The following is a 22,504-nucleotide window of genomic DNA, read 5'->3' as shown; positions in this document are numbered from 1 at the left end:
TATACAAGAGTAGATTTGATATGTGATTGTTCCAAGATGGCGCAGAGTATCGCATCCCCTTTTATCGCAAAGTGTGATTACCCAGTAAAGTTATTTTTAAATCTGGCATTACAGGTGCTTTCAAGAGATATTCATCTATAAATCTTAGAATGACAATATTACATTTTAAAAATGTTTTTGAATAGTAATTTAGTAAATTGTAGCGCTGTTTCACCGGATGCATTTGAGGGAAAATAGTTAGTCAACGTCACGCGCCGATGTAAAATGCTGTTTTTATATATAAATATGAACTTTATCGAACAAAAGAATGCATGTATTGTGTAACATGATGTCCTAGGAGTGTCATCTGATGAAGATTGTCAAAGGTTAGTGCTGCATTTAGCTGTTTTTTGGTTATTTGTGATGCATGTGGTTGGTCGGAAAATGGCTATGTGGCTCGATTCAGGAGAGGTGTATCTATAAAACGATATAACACAGTCCTATATTTGAAAAAAAAAATATTACATTTCGTTATGCTAATGGCGATAGGATTTTTCGCTGGATGTCCACTGGATGTCCGTCCCGCATACGGGACGGACATCCAGCGGCACCATTGGTCTATTATAGCCTCTCTGACTATTCCTGAAAGCTATGAAAAATACACCTTGATAGATCTTTTTAAGGTTATCACACTCTGTTGAATCTGTCAGTATGCGACTGCAGTTTGTCTTTGCCTTACCTCTGCCGGTCTAATTTTTATTGATAAGAATTTGCAAGACTGTAGCAATCTGTCCAATGTCCATCCATGGTAGGGTCATCTTCAGACAGATCCCCCAAGAACGCTAGAGACTCCCCACCTCTTGTGCAGAGTCAGTCTTCCTTTTTATAAGCTCCAAAAGTGGTGGCTTGTCCAACGGTTTTAGAGTTTCTACAGAACCTTATTGGTGTCATACTGAGCCCAACGGAATGGCATTTTCAACCAATAAATTAAATGTACTCAGAAATCATCTTACAATAACATTAGCTATAAAATGTTTCATTGATTTACTGTGCGCCAGTAAGTCTTGATTGTCTGCTTTTTTTTGCTAAGTCAGGAAAAAACAGTTGTTTTGTTTCTGCTTTGCCTACCTTAGTCAGTCAGTAATAAGGATGACCTGGTCATTATCAGCCTCAACCTCACCATTGAAATGTCTTTCATTATTTTTGAGAGCACACCCTGAGGGACTGGTGTATGAAGACCACTAGCATTAATCCAAGATGGCGTAGCAGTGCAGACGTAGTTTGTTGTCCTCTACTTTACTTTTTGTATTTTTTGTATTTTTTTGTATATATTCCAATTTATTTCTCAATCTCTTTTTCCATTTTTAAATGAAATATACCATCCGGTAACCCGCCTCACTCAATGTGACACGGATCCGCTATTTCTTTTAGACCCTATAGCCAAAACTTTCATCAGAAGGTAGCCAGCTAATTAGCTAAGTTACTAGTCATTTAGTCATTGTTAGTCACTGCTAGGGGGGGGGTTGGCGCCCCCCCCTTGGGTTGTGCCGTGGCGGACATCTTTGTGGGCTATACTCGGCCTTGTCTTCGGACGGTAAGTTGGTGGTTGTAGATATCCCTCTAGTGGTGTGGGGGCTGTGCTTTGGCAAAGTGGGTGGGGTTATATCCTGCCTGTTTGGCCCTGTCCGGGGGTATCATCGGATGGGGCCACAGTGTCTTCTGATCCCTCCTGTCTCAGCCTCCAGTATTTATGCTGCAGTAGTTTATGTGTCGGGGGGCTAGGGTCAGTCTGTTACATCTGGAGTATTCTCTTGTCTTATCCGGTGTCCTGTGTGAATGTAAATATGCTCTCTCTAATTCTCTCTTTCTTTCTTTCTTTCTCTCGGAGGACCTGAGCCCTAGGACTACCTGGCATGATGACTCCTTGCTGTCCCCAGTCCACCTGGCCATGCTGCTGCTCCAGTTTCAACTGTTCTGCCTGCGGCTACGGAACCCTGACCTGTTCACCGGACGTGCTTGTTGCACCCTCGACAATTACTATGATTATTATTATTTGACCATGCTGGTCATTTACGAACATTTTAACATCTTGACCATGTTCTGTTATAATATCCACCCGGCACAGCCAGAAGAGGACTGGCCACCCCTCATAGCCTGGTTCCTCTCTAGGTTTCTTCCTAGGTTTTTGGCCTTTCTCAGGAGTTTTTCCTAGGGAGTTTTTCCCAGCCACCGTGCTTCTTTCACATGCATTGCTTGCTGTTTGGGGTTTTAGGCTGGGTTTCTGTACAGCACTTTGAGATTTCAGCTGATGTACGAAGGGCTATATAAATAAATTTGATTTGATTTGATTTGATTTGCTAGCGGCCTTTACTCAGGCACCAGCCGTTCTTTTTGCCTGGATAATACCTGCCAGCCTCGGACTGTTTTTCTCCACTACAACGCCAGATTCCTGCCGACCATTGATCATCCCAGCTAGCTATCTTCAACTGAGTGACACAGCCCCAAAGCTAGCCCTGAGCCAGGCGCATCTCCCGGCTAGCAAACGAAATTCTCACAACTACAATACCTCTTTCGCCATCTGGCCCGGTCCCTTCATTGACACGGCGCCCCGCCGTACCACCACAACTGGTCCGCAGACGTAATTCCATCAGCTGTGCCCTCAACCGGCCTTTGCCAGACGACGGAGCAGACGCTTCTTCTTACCCCGGACTGCTAACTTTAAACGCTGTGTCTCCCGCGTGCTAGCTACAAAATAGCTTCCAACACTCTACTCAGCAAACTGGATGCAGTCTATCACAGTGCCATCCGTTCTGTTACCAAAGCGCCTTATAACACCCACCACGGCGACCTGTATGCTCTAGTCAGCTGGCCCTCGCTACATATTCATCGCCAGACCCACTGGCTCCAGCTCATCTACAAGTCTATGTTAGGTAAAGCTCCGCCTTATCTCAGCTCACTGGTCATGATAACAACACCCACCCGTAGCACGCGCTCCAGCAGATACATCTCACTGGTCATCCCCAAAGCCAACACCTCCTTTGGCCGCCTTTCCTTCCAGTTCTCCGCTGCCAGTGACTCGAACGAATTGCAAAATCACTGAAGCAGGTGACTTACATTTCCCTCACTAACTTTAAACATCAGCTATCTGAGCAGCTAACCGATCGTTGCAGCTGTACATAGTCCATCTGTAAATAGCCCACCCAATCTACCTACCTCAGCCCCATATTGTTTTTATTTACTTTGCTGCTCTTTTGCACACCAGTATTTCTACTTACACACCATCATCTGCTCATCTATCACTCCAGTGTTAATCTGCTAAATTGTAATTACTTTGCTACTATGGCCTATTTATTGCCATACCTTGTCATGCCATTTGCACACACTGTATATAGACTTTCTTTTTTTCTATTGTGTTGACTGTACGCTTGTTTATTCCATGTAACTCTGTGTTGTTGTTTCTGTCACACTGCTTTGGTTTATCTTGGCCAGGTCGCAGTTGTAAATGAGAACTTGTTCTCAACTAGCTTACCTGGTTAAATAAAGGTGAAATAAAAAAATTAAAATACGGGAAATGCAAATGAAATAGACTTGCCTCTGACATTTCTACCCTTCGCTTAAGTGCATACATATGCAAGAACAAACACACAACAGACCAGGGATAACTATAGTTGTATCTCTGCTTTGTGGAATGTAGCACTTTTATGTTAAACATGTGCCTAGCCCAATGCTCTGTCGCTGATGACTGGGATTAATGTAGGAGCAGGACAAAAGATCCTGTTTGAGACTTATGGTCTATTTGGCTTGTATTATTTATCACGGCTCAGGCTAAGACCCAGATGCAGACACAGAAGATGGATAGTATGAGTCTCTGAGTTTATTATAGTGCAAAAGGTAGGTCAAGGCAGGCAAAGAGTTGTAATCCAAATCATAGTCAGGCAGGTACAGGACGGGAGGCAATCAGTAGGTCAAGGCAAGCAGGATCAGGGTCAGGACAAGCAGAAATATCAGAACTGGGAAGACTAGGAAAAACAAAAACTAGAGCACAAGAAACACTGGAACACGCTGGTAGAACTTGAACAAGACGAACTGGCAACAAAAAAACTGAAAACGCAGGTATAAATACACAGAGGATAATGGGGGAAGATGGGAGACACCTGGTGGAGGGTGGAGACAAGACAAGTGAAGCATATCAGGGTGTGACATTATTACAATTACAACAACAAAAAATGTCATGTGATAGATTGTGCAGATTTCCATATTTTGGAATCAAAGCTGGTTTGTTAACAACATTATGATTGTAGTACAGTCGTGGCCAAACGTTTTGAGAATGACACAAATATTAATTTCCACAAAGTTTGCTCCTTCAGTGTCTTTAGATATTTTTGTCAGATGTTACTATGGAATACTGAAGTATAATTACAAGCATTTCATAAGTGTCAAAGGCTTTTATTTACAATTACATGAAGTTGATGAAGAGTCAATATTTGCAGTGTTGACCCTTCTTCTTCAATACCTCTGCAATCCGCCCTGGCATGCTGTCAATTAACTTCTTGGCCCCATCCTGACTGATGGCAGCCCATTCTTGCATAATCAATGCTTGGAGTTTGTCAGAATTTGTGGGTTTTTGTTTGTCCACCAGCCTCTTGAGGATTGACCACAAGTTCTCAATGGGATTAAGGTCTGGGGAGTTTCCTGGCCTTGGACCCAAAATATCGATGTTTTGTTCCCCGAGCCACTTAGTTATCACTTTAGCCTTATGGCAAGGTGCTCCATCATGCTGGAAAAGGCATTGTTCGTCACCAAACTGTTCCTGGATGGTTGGGAGAAGTTGCTCTCGGAGGATGTGTTGGTACCATTCTTTATTCATGGCTGTGTTCTTCGACAAAATTGTGAGTGAGCCCACTCCCTTGGCTGAGAAGCAACCCCACACATGAATGGTCTCAGGATGCTTTACTGTTGGCATGACACAGGACTGATGGTAGCACTCACCTTGTCTTCTCCGTACAAGTTTTTTTCCAGATGCCCCAAACAATCGGAAAGAGGATTCATCAGAGAAAATGACTTTACCCCAGTCCTGCAGAATATCAGTCTGTCCCTGATGTTTTTCCTGGAGAGAAGTGGCTTCTTTGCTGCCCTTCTTGACACCAGGCCATCCTCCAAAAGTCTTCGCCTAACTGTGCATGCAGATGCACTCACACCTGCCTGCTGCCATTCCTGAGCAAGCTCTGTACTGGTGGTGACACGATCCCACAGCTGAATCAACTTTAGGAGATGGTCCTGGCGCTTGCTGGACTTTCTTGGCGCCCTGAAGCTTTCTTCACAACAATTGAACCGCTCTCCTTGAAGTTCTTGATGATCCGATAAATGGTTGATTTAGGTGCAATCTTACTGGCAGCAATATCCTTGCCTGTGAAGCCTTTTTTGTGAAAAGCAATGATGACGGCACGTGTTTCCTTGCACGTAACCATGGTTGACAGAGGAAGAACAATGATTCCAAGCACCACCCTCCTTTTGAAGCTTCCAGTCTATTATTCGAACTCAATCAGCATGACAGAGTGATCTTCAGCCTTGTCTTCGTCAACACTCACACCTGTGTTAACGAGAGAATCACTGACATGATGTCAGCTGGTCCTTTTGTGGCAGGGCTGAAATGCAGTGGAAATGTTTTTGGGGGATTCAGTTAATTTGCATGGCAAAGAGGAACTTTACAATTAATTGCAATTCATCTGATCACTCTTCATAACATTCTGGAGTATATGCAAATTAATATTTGTGTCATTCTCAAAACTTTTGGCCACGACTGTACTCCATGGTTTTGCTTTAATATACATGTATACTTAGCACTACCACTAGGGGGAAACATTCAAACTGTTAGCTGCAGGTGCGCACCTCATACGATGGAAGAAGAGAAACAGGAAGAGAAGCCCAGTGGAAAGAATTCAATGTAAATTGTCTGTGTCTCCTTATTTATCCTGTTTTCAGGTTTGTAACATTTATAAGCATGGTTTAGTTTCTTAAATATAGAGATAACTCATCACAGATTAGATAAACATGTTTTATCCTCATTTTGATTTACAATTTAAGTGTTTTGACCGAATGAAAAACTAGTGAGATTTTCCCCTTCACATGAGGGTAGCCAAGCTAAGCTAGCTAACGTGGTATATAAGTCAATGGACACAAGATGGCGTCTCGGATTAAATTGATTATTGTTATAAATATTTTGGCTCTTAAATGGTTGTATTTATTTTTACAAACAATGGGTGGCATTAAGTGTGTTTATATGAGTACATTTGAACTATGCTAATGATACGCACTTAACTCTGTGTTGTTGTTTGTGTCGAACTGCTTTGCTTTATCTTGGCCAGGTTGCAGTTGCAAATGAGAACTTGTTCTCAACTAGCCTACCTGCTTAAATAAAGGTGAAATACATTTTTTTATAAAAAATCTGGACACTTTCTCTTTTTGATATTGCTACTATGCAAGTAACCATTTCAGTATACCGTTTACACCTTCTGTATCCTGTGCATGTGACAAATAAGTGTGTATTTACCACATGGCCTCACATGTGAATCCTTAAAGAGATGGGTGAGGCTATGGCTTAAGCGCGTGTGAGCACGATGCTAACGGGTGTCGACAAAGAAGAGCTCTCCAGTTGGTGTACCAAAACATTCTTGTGCCATTTTCTCAAAAGTGGGGTTACAAGTTTATCAACTTTCAAAGCAGAATTACTTTCCCATTGTTCCTCAACTGCAGTCTGTGATATACCATTTCTCAGTCTATAGTTTTATCCAATATAAAAAACACAATTTCAAATTTTGCTACATATGACAGAATTGAGGCGGTCGGTCACATACAGTGTATTTGGTATGACATTTTAGTTTTCAGCTTACTTTAGCAGTGTCACTGTATTGTGGCATACTCTATTCTGATTTCTGTTTTTTACTTAGATTTTTTAGAGAAAGTAATGCGTCTGCTGCATCCAGGGGTGAAGGTCAATACCTGGCTGGCTGGAGAAACTAAGAGAAATTTATTGACAGAGAGAAAATATGTTTGAATAAATAAAACGATTTAGAGTTAAATCCTTTGTTGTTGTAGTAATTAATTATTTACAGTATTTTTTTCATCACATTTTGAATAAATTGTAGAAAATTCATTTTCATTTTTTTCTGACACTATCATAATCATATAAACCAGCTAGGATTATCAGGTGTCCTGCTCCTGAAATCTGCTCCTAAATTCATTCCAGTCATCAGCAACAGAGCATTGGGGTAGGTGCAATTATAATGATAATTGAATATGGTCTATTTCAGAAAATGTTATATAACATAAGCACACAGTTTACAAGTAGGCTATGGTGTAATGGAATGGTTTGCCTTGTGTGGTAGGTTTTGTGAGTTTTGACACTCTTATGTAGATGTCATAACCAGCCATAAAATAACACAATATACTGTATGTCACAACAGGCCTACATATATGTGTCATGACAGTGTTATGGCCATATTATGGTAGGGTTTGACAAGTTATATCAGCCATTATGTCATAATGTGTTGTGATGCTATGTGTCAAATAAAGTGTTACCCAATTGGTACTATTCAAATCTTATCTGACAGTCATATTGGATCTACACAATACATTTCTATCTGAACATTTTGTAAATTAATATCCATTGCCCCAGGTGTACATAATCAAGTCAAACCGATTAACCAATAATATAATGTACAGATAAGTACAACATGCCACTTGTTGAACGCTGAAATGAATTGTGTGATACCTGAAAATAATGTAGAGTATTTCAAAGCCATTTGCAAACATTATAAACAGCAAGTTGGATGCTAAGCAAAAACAACTTCGAACCTCTTGGTCCATATGTGACCGTCTGGCTCGATTCGGGCTTATGTAGCAAAATTTGAAGTTGTATTTTTTACATTGGATAAAAGTAGAGACTCAGAGCTAGAATATTGTGTATCATACAATACAGTTGAGGAACAATGGGAAAGTAATTCTGCTTTGAAACTTGATAAACTAGTAATCTCACTTTTAAGAAAATGGGCCTTGAACGTTTTGGTACCTACACTTATATGTAGGCCACGTATATGTAGCTCTTCTTTGTCTGCACCCATTCAGCATCGTTCACACCCTCTTAAGCTTTAGCCCCACCCATCTCTTTAAGGATTCAGTTGTGAGACTATATACTAAACAACCAAAGAGTTCAAGACTAAAGGTTGTCTTATACTACAGGTGTGTTCGTGAATGTAATCTGGAGTGCTAGAGTGTGCTCTGGGTGTTCGTAAACTCAGAGCGTTGTCATATTGTCCGTTCTTAAATTCTGAGTGTTTTGTTCTCAGCGCGTTCAGAGCGCACACTGGACATCCTGGCTGAGGAGTAGGATTGATTCAAGTGTTCTGACCTAACAACAGTGGTCAAGCACCCAAGCTAACTGGCTAACATTGTCTACTTCCTCAAACAAATGAGAGATCAGCTTACTCTGACCGTTTTACTCGCCCTAGCAGAGCTGGTTAGGCTGTTTTTATGTTATCCAGAGCGTTGGTGACTGCAACTGTGCTGCTGGCGACAATTTAATTATTATTTTTTGCCAAAGTTTACAGACACTGGCCATATTCAACGGGTGTTGAGCGTTCGTAAATTTGTCAGTTATTCTGCGAATTACCAGCTATGTCTATCGACTGCATGAATCTGCAGGAAGCTAACCAACCAGGTTCAATGTTAGCTAGCTAACATTAGGCTATAACTAGCAATGCAAATGGCTCTGAGATACGAATAATATTACTACATAGATCATACATGTAACATTAGCTAGCTAGCCAGCCAGCTAACGTTAGCTAGCTAGCTCACAGTACTCTTTAATTGGAAATGAAAATGACTTTCTGACAAAATCAGAAATGTTTAATATCTGAAAATGTAGCTAGCTAGACTATCTTACCCATATGTGTGTATAGGATGAAGCCGGAGGAGATGGCTGCCGTTTTTACGGGCTCCTAACCAATTGTGTTCCTGTGTGTTTTTTCACATATTTTTTCTGCCACCATCTCTTATGACCGAAAAGAGCTTCTGGATATCAGGACAGCGATTACTCACCTCGTCCTGGACAAAGATTTTTTCTTTAACGAGTCGGATGTGAAAAATTTACTTTAGACACCCGACATGGCACAAAGCCCCATCATTCGCATGAAGAAGAGATGGATATATTGAGGACGTAGGTCGGGGTGCCTTGTAAGGATTAGACGGCGTGTGAGTAATCCGCCTCAGTCCTATTAGCCAATGTGCAATCATTGGATAATAACATGGATGAGCACAGATCAAGACTATCCTACCAACGGGACATTAAAAACTGTAATACCTTATGTTTCACCGAGTCGTGGCTGAACGACGACATGGATAACATGCATCTGGCTGGGTTTTCGGTCCATCGGCAAGATAGAACAGCTGCCTCCGGTAAGACAAGGGGTGGTGGTCTGTGTCTATTTCTAAATAACAGCTGGTGCACAAAATCTAATATTAAGGAAGTCCAAAGGTTTTGCTTGTATCTCATGATAAGCTGTAAACCACACTATTTACCAAGATATTTTTCCTCTATAGACCCGATGCTGGCACAAACCGATGCTGGCACTAAGACGGCAATCAATGAGCTGTATAAGGCCATAAGCAAACAAGAAAATGCTCATCCAGAGGGGGCACAACTAGTGGCCGGGGACTTTAATGCAGGGAAACTTAAATCCTTTTGACCTAATTTATACCAGCATGTTACATGTGCAACCAGAGGGGAAAAAAACTCTAGACCACATTTACTTCACACACACAGACGCGTACAAAGCTCTCCCTCGCCCTCCATTTGGCAAATCTGACCATAACGCTATCCTCCTGATTCCTGCTTACAAGCAAAAACTAAAGCAGGTAGTAACAGTGACTCGCTCAATAAGGAAGTGGCCAGATAATACAGATGCTAAGCTACAGGACTATTTTGCTAGCACAGACTGGAATATGTTCCGGGATAATTCAGATGGCATTGAGGAGTACAACACATCAGTCACTGGATTCATCAATAAGTACATCGATGATGTCATCCCCACAGTGACCATAGCTATATACCTCAATCAGAAGCCATGGATTACAGGCTAAAGGGTAGAGCTGCCCTCCGACGAACCATCAAACAGGGAAAGCATCAAAACAGGACTAAGATTGAATCATACTACACCGGCTCCGACACTCGTCGTATGTGGGAGGGCTTGCAAGCTATTACGGACTACAAAGGGAATCACAGCCGTGAGCTGCCCAGTGACATGAGCCTACCAGACGAGCTAAATAACTTCTGTGCTCGCTTTGCGGCAAGCAACACTGAAGTATGCATGAGAGAATCAGCTGTTCCGGACGACTGTGTGATCACACTCTCTGTAGCCGATGTGACTAAGACCTGTAAACGGGTCAACATTTACTAGGCCGCAGGGCCAGACGGATTTCACCAGGACGTGTACTCCGAGCATGCGTTGACCAACTGGCAAGTGTCTTCACTGACATTTTCAACCTGTCCCTGACTAGTCCCTGTGCCCAAGAACACCAAAGTATTCTGCATAAATTACTACCAACCCGTAGCACTCATGTCTGTAGCCATGAAGTGCTTTGAAAGGCTGGTCATGGCTCACATCAACATCGTTGTCCCAGAAACCCTAGACCCACCCCAATTTGCATACTGCCCTACCAGATCCACAGATGACACAACAGTGGTAGGCCTGATCACTGACAACGATGAGACAGCCTATAGGGAGGAGGTCAGAGACCTGGCAGTGTGTTGCCAGGATAACAATCTCTCCCTCAACGTGATCAAGACAAAGGAGATGATTGTGGACTACAGGAAAAGAAGGACAGAGCACGCCCCCATTCTCATCGACGGGGCTGTAGTGGAGCAGGTTGAGAGCTTAAAATTCCTTGGTGTCCACATCACCAACAATCTATCATGGTCCAAACACACCAAGACAGTCGTGAAGAGGGCACGACAACACAATGCCTATTCCCCCTCAGGAGACTGAAAATATTTGGCATGGGTCCTCAGATCCTCAAAAAGTTATCGAGCTGCACCATCGAAAGCATTCTGACTGGTTGCATCACCGCCTGGTATGGCAACTGCTACAGAGGGTAGTGCGGGACCATCACTGGGACCAAGCTTCCTGCCATCCAGGACCTCTATACCAGGCAGTGTCAGAGGAAGGCCCTAAAAATTGCTAAAGTCTCCAGACACCCTAGTCATAGACTGTTCTCTCTGCTACCGCACGGCAAGCAGTAACGGAGCGCCAAGTCCAGGTCCAAAAGGCTTCTTAACAGCTTCTAACCCCAAGCCATAAGACTCTTGAACAGCTAATCAAATGGCTACCTGGACTATTTGCATTAGTTTGAAGATGTAATCCAGATATAGTTATTTTGTTTAACATCCTTCTGTGTATACTCTTATCGACTCCCTCTGCATATTTGCAATCAAAAGCCAGAATTGTTTTCATCTCCTTAGCTATCAATTCCACTGATTTCAAAACTCGGTCCTCCAGAAAGTGGAGAGCAGCACTTATGCAGTTCTTTCAAAAGTTATTTTTAAAAAGCAGCGTTAGAAAGTATTACCTAAACATACTGACCAGCTCACGGCATAGACAGAAGCGTTCTACATGGCAGACCAATCCGAACTCATCTCTCGGCATGTCCAGCCCACTCATTATCTCAGCCAATCATGGCTAAACGAACTAGGCTTGTAATTTAAGAATTGTATTCTTATTTAACGATGGCATACGCGTTTGTTATTAAGGCACATGCAATTTCACATGTTGCAGAAGGCAAGTTTACGTTCACATGGCACTCCTGTGAAGTAGTGACCTGAGACATTCCAAGTCACATATGAGGGTAGGTTTTCTTGTTTCAAACACACCACTATACCATCTTCAAAGGGATAGTTTACATAGAAAACAAGCTAACAGCCTACCTTGGTTGTAGTTGATTCAAGAAGGAATTTGTTGGATATTTAGTTTCCATTCAACACCTAATAGACATAGTTTGTTACTGTTGGTATTCTCATTGACACTTAACATTAAAAAGGTCTTATGTCTGTGTAACAAAACTATAATTACTTTTGGAGCAAATTTTATTAGCATGTCGTTGCTCCTGAGTGGCGCAGTGGTCTAAGACACTGCATCTCAGTGCAAGAGGCATCACTGCAGTACCTGGTTTAAATCCAGGCTGTATCACATCCGGCCGTGATTGGGTCCCATAAGGTGGCGCACAATTGGCCCAGTGTCGTCCGGGTTTAGCCAGAGTAGGCCGTCATTATAAATAAGAATTTGTTCTTAACTGATAAAAATTAAAAATAGGACTTTGGTAAATGCATTTCAATTGCTTAGCAATTCGTTTTTGTAACAAGGAATAGTAACTGTTCCGTAGTCCACTAATGTAATAAATCTATTATTATGCAATTATAAAGTAAAGTCATATGTAACAACAATGTTGATATTGTAATAATCATAAAGTTACTACAACTATGTAAGAACTTGATGTCAAGTGTTACTGTCTTACTCATTATGAAAATATATTTGTTAGTAATTTTTAAGCTGCAAAATTGGTCTACTCTAAAGGGATTCCATGTCCCTCATGTGATTCCATATCCCTGGGCCAATTGAGCGCCATCCTATGGGGCTCCCTGTCACCGCCGGCTGTGACACAGCCCGGAATCGAACTGTGATGCATATTATTTGGTTTTCTGAGAGGTATTCAAAATACTTGCAAATATGATTTGTTTTTCTGAGACTTGTATTTGAATATCAAAGAAAAGAGTTGCCTTTAACTTGAAACTCTATAAACTATATTTGACTACCTTGAATATTTGAAAAGTTGGTATTTTCAAATAAACTACTCACACACACACACACACACACACACACACACACACACACACACACACACACACACACACACACACACACACACACACACACACACACACACACACAGAAACAAACACACTTACAGCCACACACATATACACACACATACAGTATACTGTACACACACACACATACACAAAACACTTGCATGCCAGATAACCATATGGGTAATAGATCAGTTTAAGGAAAGCGACTGAGCTACGAGCATGTACATTGATCCTGACAGTCCGTCACAGATGTGACTGTGTGCCTTGTCTCTAGCTGAGACGTTTGTCCTCTACGTTAGCGCTCTGAGTCGTCCATCAGCCTTCCAATGAAGACGTATTCCCTCTCGCTCTGGCCAATCAGGGATGTCATACTCTCTCCATGCTCTCCATACACGTCTTAGGAGAAACAACTTACCTTTCCTAGTAATGATCTGAGATTTTTCCAAAGCCTTTTCATCTGAGTAATTGTCTTCACATGAACACAATGGAGCATCGTCTAATGCCGGTTACTTGTCTTACATATCAATCAATGGATGTTCCTGAAAGATTTACAGTACTTTCATTAGGTTTTATTGCTTCCCCGGGTAGAGCTGGCACTCAGCACCTGGTGCCCTGGTGATAACCTCCGGCTTACAGATGCCTCCCTACTGAGACACACTCTCCGAACTTTTCAGCCCCCTGTGGTGGATTTCTCTTACCAAGATTGCCTTGACCTTGGAAGGCCTTAGAAAAGAACTCAAACCCACATGGATCCAGCACCAACAATGACTGAAATGTCCAGAGGGAGGGAGAGGTACAGCCTTGCTACTCAATTGGGCAACCAGTTTCCAAAACCTGTATGGCTCTTACTATTGCAAGAGAGTTTGAACTGCAGGGTTTTAAATAGGGCCTGATTCCTTTCCTACGCACGCATTTCCTAAGCACTTCTCAGTAGTTGGTATTCTAATTTATCTTATGCAGGTGCATAATGGGCTTTGCAGGAGAGGTTCCCTTGCGTGGGCTAAACACATTTACTTAAACCACTGAAAACCCTCCCACGTGCTGGCCAACAGATTTTCTTCTGTAGTTTTCATTCAATAGGGTTTTTAGTACATTTACAGTGCCTACAGAAAGTATTCACACCCTTTGACGTTTTTCACGTGTTGCTGTGTTACACAGTGGGATTAAAATAGATTTAATTGTCTTTTTTTGTCAACAATCTACACAAAAAATTATAATGTCAAAGTGGAAGACAAATTCTAAAAATACACTACATGGCCAAAAGGTTGCGGCACATGTCATTCCAAAATCATGGCCATTTATATGGAGTTGGTCCACCCTTTGCTGCTTGAACCTGTTATGGCTAGGGGGCAGTATTTTCACGGCCGGATAAAAAACGTACCCGATTTAATCTGATTATTACTCCTGCCCAGAAACTAGAATATGCATATAATTATTGGCTTTGGATAGAAAACACCCTAAAGTTTCTAAAACTGTTTGAATGGTGTCTGTGAGTATAACAGAACTCATATGGCAGGCAAAAACCTGAGAAGATTCCAAACAGGAAGTACCCTCTCTGACCATACCTTGAGCTTCTTGGCTCTGTTTAAAGAAAATGTAGGATCTTTGCTGTAACGTGACACTTCCTACGGCTCCCATAGGCTCTCAGAACACGGGAAAAAGCTGAATGATGTAATTCCAGCCGCTGGCTGAAAAACTTTAGCGCGTTTGGATGGTGGTCGATCAGAGGGCCATCAGACTGAGGCTCGTGCACGAGGGGATCCCATGCTTTTACTTTCTCTCTCTTTGAACGTAAACACGCTTTCCCGGTCGGAATATTATCGCTTTTTTACGAGAAAAATGGCATAAAAATTGATTTTAAACAGCGGTTGACATGCTTCGAAGTACGGTAATGGAATATTTAGAAATGTTTTTGTCACGAAATGTGTCGGGCGCGTAACCCTTATTTACCCTTTCGGATAGTGTCTTGAACGCACGAACAAAACGCCGCTGTTTGGATATAACTATGGATTATTTGGGACCAAACCAACATTTGTCATTGAAGTAGAAGTCCTGGGAGTGCATTCTGACGAAGAACAGCTCTTATTTTCCACTGGCTGTTGTCAAAATCAATCCCGTTAACGGGATCCTATCTGTTGAGGACCCCTTCGAGATAGGATCCCGTTAACCTCTCTCGGGTATGTGGGACGATTTCGTCCCACCTACGTAACAGCTACTGAAATTCCAGTGGCGCGATTTTTGAATCGTTAGAAATACTATTACTTCAATTTCTCAAACATATGACTATTTTACAGCTATTTAAAGACAAGAATCTCGTTAATCTAACCCCACTGTCCGATTTCAAAAAGGCTTTACAACGAAAGCAAAACATTAGATTATGTCAGCAGAGTGCCCAGCCAGAAAAAATCATACAGCCATTTTTCAAGCTAGCATATCATGTCACATAAACCCAAACCACAGCTAAATGCAGCACTAACCTTTGATGATCTTCATCAGATGACACACCTAGGACATTGTGTTATACAATACATGCATGTCTGTTCAATCAAGTTCATATTTATATCAAAAAACAGCTTTTTGCATTAGCATGTGACGTTCAGAAAAAGCATAACTCCCGCAAACTTCCGGAGAATTTACTAACAGTTTGCTAAATTACTCACGATAAACGTTCACAAAAAGCATAACAATTATTTTAAGAATTATAGATACATTACTCCTCTATGCACTCGATATGTCCGATTTTAAAATAGCTTTTCGGATGAAGCACATTTTGCAATAATCTAAGTACATAGCCCGGCATTACAGGGCTAGCTATTTAGATACCCACCCAGGTCAGCCTCCACCAAAATCACATTTCCTATAAGAAAAATGTTCTTACCTTGCTTGTTCTTCATCAGAATACACTGCCAGGACTTCTACTTCAATAACAAATGTTGGTTTGGTCCCAAATAATCCATCGTTATATCCAATATCCAAACAGCGACGTTTTGTTCGTGAGTTCTAGAATGCTTCTTCACGGTCTCGCGCATGGCGCATTGGCGTGTCAAAAATGTCTAAATATTCCATTACCGTACTTCGAAGCATGTCAACCGCTGTTTAAAACCAATTTTTATGCCATTCAACTCGTAGATTAGTGATAATATTCCGACCGGGAGTATGCATTGAGCCTAAACAGCCGAATAAAATTTCTCCTCAGAAGCGACTCATGCACGCGCATCATTCAAAGGTCCTCGGAGCAGCCACTTACAAAAGGTGATAATGTGTTTCAGCCTGAGGCTCCCTCGTAAACCTTCAGGTTTTTCGCGGGTTCTGAGAGCCTATTGGAGCCCTGGGAATTGTCACGTTACAGCTAAGATCCTTACTTTTCAATAAAAAGATGCAAGACGCACGACTCCTTGTCAGACAGGGTACTTCCTGCTTGAAACCTTGTCAGGTTTTTGCCTGCCATAGGAGTTCTGTTATACTCACAGACACCATTCAAACAGTTTTAGAAAATTCAGAGTGTTTTCTATCCAAACCTGAACAATAATATGCATATTCTAGCTTCTGAGTTGGTGTAGGAGGCAGTTAAAAATGGGAACATATTTTTTCCAAAATTCTCAATACTGCCCCCTAGCCCAGACAGGTTTTAACGGGATTGATTTTGACAACAGCCAGTGGAAAATAAGAGCGCCAAATTCAAAACAGCTAAAATCTCATAATTCCATTTTCTCAAACAATCAACTATTTTACACCATTTTAAAGATAAGACTCTCGTTAATCCAACCACATTGTCCGATTTCAAAAAGGCTTTACAGGGAAAGCATATAATTAAATGATGTTAGGACATAAACTCCACAAGAAAAACCACACAGCCATTTTCCAAGCAACTAGATGCATCACAAAAACCAAAAGTACAGCTAAAATATTCACTAACCTTTGATGATCTTCATCAGATGGCACTCATAAGACGTCATGTTACACAATACATGTATGTTTTGCTTGATAACGTTCACATTTCTATCCACTAACCCCATTTTACATTGGCACGTAATGTTCAGAAATGTTTTCCCTCCAACCCCCCGGTGAATGAGCAATGCGCACACATATTACAGAAATACTCATCATAAACTTTGATCAATATACAAGTGTTAAACACAGAATTATAGATAGACTTCTCCTAAATGCTACCGCTTTTTCAGATTTCAAAAAAGGTTCACGGCGAAAGCACAATTTGCAATAATCTGAGTACAGCCCAGAAGACACCAACAACTAGCAAACAAAAACCCGCCATCTTGGTATCAATAAAACTAAGAAATGACTTTATAAATATTCACTTACCTTTGATTATCTTCATCAGAAGGCACTCCCAGGACCCCAGCTCCACAATAAATGTTCGATAAAGTTCATATTTATGTCCAAATACATCCATATTGTTTGCGCGTTAGGTTCACTATCCAAATAACAACACCCACCCGTAGCACGCGCTCCAGCAGGTATATCTCACTGGTCATCCCCAAAGCCAACACCTCCTTTGGCTGCCTTTCCTTCCAGTTCTCTGCTGCCAGTGACTGGAACGAATTTCAAAAATCACTGAAGCAGGAGACATATTTCCCTCACTAACTTTAAAAATCAGCTATCTGAGCAGCTAACCGATCGCTGCAGCTGTGCATAGTCCATCTGTGAATAGCCCACCCAATCTAACTACCTCATCCCCATATTGTTTTTATTTACTTTTCTGCTCTTTTGCACACCAGTATTTCTACTTGCACATCATCATCTGCTCATCTATCACTCCAGTGTTAATCTGCTAAATTGTAATTACTTCGCCACTATGGCCTATTTATTGCCTTACCTCCTCACGCCATTTGCACACACTGTATATAGACTTTCTTTTTTTATATTGTGTTATTGACTGTACACTTGTTTATTCCATGTGTAACTCCGTGTTGTTGTTTGTGTCACACTGCTTTGCTTTATCTTGGCCAGGTCGCAGTTGTAAATGAGAACTTGTTCTCAACTAGCTAACCTGGTTAAATAAAGGTGAAATAAAATAATAAAATAAAAACATTTAATTCTATAGCTCCACTTTACTGGGAGAATCGGGGGCGTCTGTCGACACATCCATAGTTATTATTACCAAAACCTCTCCCATCGGTGTCCAGGGTGTTTAGATTTTCTCACTCCCGTCTCTAATACTGTCACACCCTGTTCTGTTTGACCTGTCCTTGTGATTATCTCCACCCCCTTCAGGTGTCGCTTATTTTCCCCAGTATATTTCTCCCTCTGTTGGATGGCACGACAGCTTCAAAGCTTGGTATTCCCACTCAGCCTCTCTCTGTTCCAATGGATGCTAGGGCACTGGACGGCTGCTCTATAGGGGAAGTCACCCATAATACTGTGCCAATACAATTACGGGTTTCTGGTAACCATAGTGAGACCATACAGTTCCTCCTCATTGCATCTCCCCATGTTCTGGTTGTGTTGGAATTTTCCTGGCTACAAAAACACAATCCTGTGATTGACTGGACCACAAGCTCCATCCTGGGTTGGAGTCCATTTTGACATTACCACTGCCTTCAAGCAGCACAGCCTTCCCCAAGTCATCTTCCTCAGAATGTTAGCAAGACTGTGGATGTCTCTGCTTTTCCTACTGAATACCATGACCTCCTAGAAGTGTTCAGTAAGGCACGTGCTACTTCCCTTCCCACGCACCGTCCTTATGATTGTTCCATTGACCTTCTCCCAGGCACTACACCACCTCGGGGTCGGTTGTATTCTCTGTCCGGACCAGACACCAAAGTTTGGAGGAGTACATAGAGGAGTCTTTGGCCACTAGGGCCGTTCGTCCTTCTGCATCTCCTGCCGGCACAGGGTTTTTCTTTGTGGAGAAGAAGGACAAGACCCTGCGCCCGTGCATTGACCACCGGGGACTCAAAAATTGTTACCCTCTACCGCTCCTTTCCTCTGTGGTTGAACCTCTCCAGGGGGCTACCATGTTTTCCAAGTTGCACTTTCGGAATGCCTACCATCTGGTTCGAATATGCGAGGGGGATGAGTGGAAGACAGCCTTCAACACAGCCAGTGGACATTATGAGTACCAGGTCATGCCATTTGGACTCACCAACACCCCCACTGTCTTCCAGGCTTTGGTTAATGATGTGCTTCGGGACATGCTAAACTGGTTTGTGTTCATCTACCTGGAGGACATCCTGTTTTTTCCCCATCTGCCCAAGATCATGTACTCCATGTCAGACAGGTCCTTCAGTACCTCCTGGAGAACCAATTGTTCGTGAAAGCCGAGAAGTGTGAGTTCCATCGCTCTTCTATCACCTTTCTGGGATATGTCATTGCTAAGGGCAATGTTTAGATGGATCCTGGAAAGGTGAAAACAGTGTTGGATTGGCCTCAACCAACGTCCAGGGTGCAGTTGCAACAGTTTCTTGGGTATGCAAACTTCTACCGCCGTTTCATTTGGGTTACAGCACCCTGGCAGCCCCCCTCCCGGCACTCACCTCCCACAAGGTACCGTTGAAATGGTCACCAGCTGTCGACAAAGCCTTTGTGGACCTGAAGCATCAGTTCACAACAGCACCCATCCTCATCCATCCGGACCCATCATGTCAATTTGTGGTGGAAGTGGATGCTTCGGATGTTGGAGTGGGGGCCATCCTGTCCCAGCGAACTGCCCAGGACCAGAAGCTTCATCCCTTTTATTTAATTTTATTTCACCTTTATTTAACCAGGTAGGCCAGTTGAGAACAAGTTTTCATTTACAACTGCACTGTCATTCTAACGGTAGTCAACCGGTTTTCCAAGGCCACCCATTTCATCCCTCTTCCCAAACTGACTTCTGCTAAGGAGACGGTCCAGCTTATGATGCAGCATCCATGGATCCATGGACATGGTCTCCTCAGAATTTATAGGCAATGTATCATTATCCACCTACATTTTACTGCCTCACTGTCACTACAGCTGGGACTTTCATCCCTTTTATAGATCTCGCAGTGGAATACCCACACTAGGGACCTATCCTATACGGAACCTACCCTACACTGTATTTTCACTCATGGATCTCGCAGAGCAAAACCTCCACTTGGAACCTATCCTTAAAGGAACCCACCCTACACCTTATATCAGCCTGGATATAACAGAGGAAAACCTCCACTTGGGACCTATCCTTATGAAAGCTACCCTACACCTTATTTTACCTGGAACTCGCAGAGGAAAACCTCTACTTGAGACTTATCCTTACGGAACCTACCCTACACCAGATATTTAAAACCTGTTGGGGATAGGGGGCAGTATTTGCACGGCCGGATAAAAAACGTACCCGATTTAAAAAGTATTTTTGGCCTTACTGCTATTAGACCATACAAACACATTGAATAACATATTCACTACATGGAACAATAGATTGTCCCCCAAAAAAATCTAAAGGAAGTTTGTTCTGAAGTGTCTGTCCTTTATCTGAGCAATGAGGATTTTTATTTTATTTAATTTTTTACATGTATTTAACCTTCATTTTTGACACTTAACAGTCTAAGCCCTGTCTAAACCAGGGGAAGAGGTTATACTAAGCTAAGCTATAAGGAATTGTTTTAAGAGGGTCATATCAAGGATCATTTTGCTATTTGATTTTGAATTTTAAGACTCCTTGAAGTATCAAAAAATAATATTAATAAATGATTTGATGAAAATGTGTATTTGGCATTACTGCTATTAGTCCATACATACGTATTCAATAACAGATTCACTACATGGAACAACAGTCCCCACCATAAAAATCTAAAGGAAGTTTGTTCTAAGGTGTCTGTCCTATATCTGAGAGATATAAGAAAGAACATGTATTTAACCCCTTATTTTTGTCACTAAACAGTGTCCGTATAACTTCCAAACCTTTCTTAAAAAACTGGTACCGGGGGACCGTCAGATGAGTCTTGCAAAGGCCTGTGGGCATCGTAGAGTTAAGCAAACAACATATACATGTTCATGAAGAGTCTCACCTTTCCACAGAGGGGCATATTAGCGTTTAGCCCAAAGTGTTCAGACGATACAGACAGACGTTGGCAGATCGGCTGTACCGTCTTGTGAGGGTCATAAAGCAAAACAGAGAACACCATCATGTTTGTAAGTCTCATCTTCACATACAGTTTGTAGACCGTTCGTACGCTACAGACGATTTTGTGAGAAGACCAATTTTCGGATGTCTCATGGTCTGACAAACACCGCTCTAGCTCTGTCACCTTTCACTGCAGATGCGGAAGTGCGACATAGGTGGATGCAGTGCATTGAGATGCAGATATCTTTAGCTTAAACTGACAGATTTTTACTGTGATCTTTTTATTATGCTAATTCGATTTCCAAGGGGGAGCGGTCATCGACCTTAGGGGGGTTAAAGTGATCACTCAAACTGACCCTGTGTGTGTGTGTATGGGGGGGGGGTCCATTAAGCATGCCCCCATTAAGCCACACCGCCAAAATGATTTCCCAGTGTGCCTTGCCTTTTCGAATGAATTGTAGAGTTACCACCCATGACTGTATTTGTTAGTAACAGAGACATGGTTGTTGAATTGACTCATTTTCTGTCCAATGGCCTTCACCAAGTGAGTTCGTAGGTGTATATCATCATATAATTAAACTCTTTATGACAATACATATCTCATAAGGCCTTATTTTGAACACTAGCTTTACCCTAATACAGTGGCCTGAAACTCATGGTTTGCAAGTAGGGTTGCAACTCAGGCCTGCAAGTAGGGTTGCAAAATTCCAGAGACAAATTCCCAGATAAAAAAAAAATTGTATTTCTGGAAAAGCTGGGAAGTCACATTACGCTGACTTGCAAAGTGATGTATAATTTCTATTGGAATCCAGTCAGAATTTTTATTCACCTGCAACCTGCATTCCTAATGACTGCCAGTGCTAGGAACAATGTGAAGAAACTTCATATGCCATTTAAATGGGAACAACCATTTCAGTAAAAGGTTTAAAAAGCTAACTAAAGGAGTGGATTAGCATGTTATTTATCTTTGTGTAGCATAAGATTAATCAATAAACCACTTTAATGTACTTGGAAAAACACGGATATTTATAAACATTAAAAATATATATTCCTGCAGTAGATCATGCTGGGTAAAAAGTTAATTTGTTATAATTTAAAAAAAGAAAATATTGATGTGAATTCTCATTCAGTTTTGAGTCAGTACCTCAAATATTTTAAGTAATAATGACTATTCATTGACTTATTACAAGTATTGGAGTTAAAAATGCCTTGGGGTTTACAGTGCCTTGGGGTTTACCAGTCATTGTCTGGGACTTCTGACTTCAGAAGACACACTAAAGAAGGACAAGTTAAACAATACAGGAGGACAGTGATCCTCCCCATTCCCCTGAGGCACAAAGCTAAATCCCAAATTTCCCACTCTCTAATATCTACTGTTTGCATGACTGTCACTGCTATTTCAATTAATTTCCATTGACTCCTGTCTAAAGAGATGCTTGTCGCTTGTCCGCCTCCCATCTCCCATATGGCAGGACCTATGTGGGTCCAGAGAGGCTGGGGCTGCATCTCAAATGGCTCCCTATTCCCTATATAGTGCATTGCCTTTGAACAGGGCCCATAGGGAA

The sequence above is a fragment of the Salmo trutta genome, chromosome 6 (genome assembly GCF_901001165.1).
Source record: "Salmo trutta chromosome 6, fSalTru1.1, whole genome shotgun sequence".
Taxonomy (NCBI): Eukaryota; Metazoa; Chordata; class Actinopteri; order Salmoniformes; family Salmonidae; genus Salmo; species Salmo trutta.
Note: the sequence above shows the minus strand (reverse complement) of the source record.